The sequence below is a fragment of the Poecilia formosa genome, unplaced genomic scaffold, assembly GCF_000485575.1.
Source record: "Poecilia formosa unplaced genomic scaffold, Poecilia_formosa-5.1.2 Scaffold697, whole genome shotgun sequence".
Taxonomy (NCBI): domain Eukaryota; kingdom Metazoa; phylum Chordata; class Actinopteri; order Cyprinodontiformes; family Poeciliidae; genus Poecilia; species Poecilia formosa.
The window spans coordinates 141,872-142,845 of record NW_006800636.1 but is presented as its reverse complement, the minus strand read 5'-3'; positions in this window follow the sequence as shown (position 1 = coordinate 142,845).

Below are 974 nucleotides of genomic sequence, written 5' to 3'. Positions count from 1 at the left end.
TCCCCTAATTATACCCAATTAGGGGACAATTAATTTCAGCTGCTGCAGGCTGTACTTTCTGTTTTAGTTCTTGTTGGTTGTCTTCCAGCACATTCCTTTCACGTAAGTCTTGTTTTCGGTGTCGTTTTTATGCAATTGATGTTGCTATATTTTTGTAGAAAAGGTATTATAAATCATGTATACAGTTATAGTAAGACAATATTTCTGGTAATTGTCTTTTTGTTGTTGTTTTTTTAACTTAGATTTTTATTAATTTTAATTTTTCAGCAGAGGAAAGTACAACCATACTTCAGTGGTTCATAATACAAATGTTGACAATATGAAGTTTTCCATACAACAAACATCTTGGAATAACAACTTGCAGCCACAGCATCATGTTTATAGACTCATCATTGTACACCATCTAAATAAGAATGAACTCTGGAAGAGATAACCAATCGACATGGGCCAAAAGACAAATCCATTAGGTTTAACTAAACCAACAGGGCCGCTGCAGGTCCCCAGCACAGGCCATACTTAGATTTTTGAAGTCTTAGTGAGTGGTTATCTTTTCCATTGTATGCAATTCCCTTACTTTTTGGACCCATAAGTCGTAAGAAGGCGGCTCTAATTGCATCCACCTAATTGTATTGCATTTCAGGGCTGCTGTAAAAAGAACATTTAACAAATACATTTTGGCCCTCCCTTGTAAACCATCAGGAAGAATACCGAGTAAGGCAACAGTAACATCCCAGAAAACCCTGGAAAAAATATGGTTTATAGCTCTACACACCTCATCCCAAAAGGTTTTGAGTTTGGGGCAGGACCAAAAAACGTGCGTGGTTGGGAATCATTGAGCCACAATTTCTCCAACACGAGCTTGGTACCTTAGGATCCACTTTAGCAACTACATCAGGGGTCCTGAAATATCTGCTAATAATTTTCCATTTAAATTCCCTCCATGTATTTGGGTTAGTAACTCGGTGAGCCTCGGA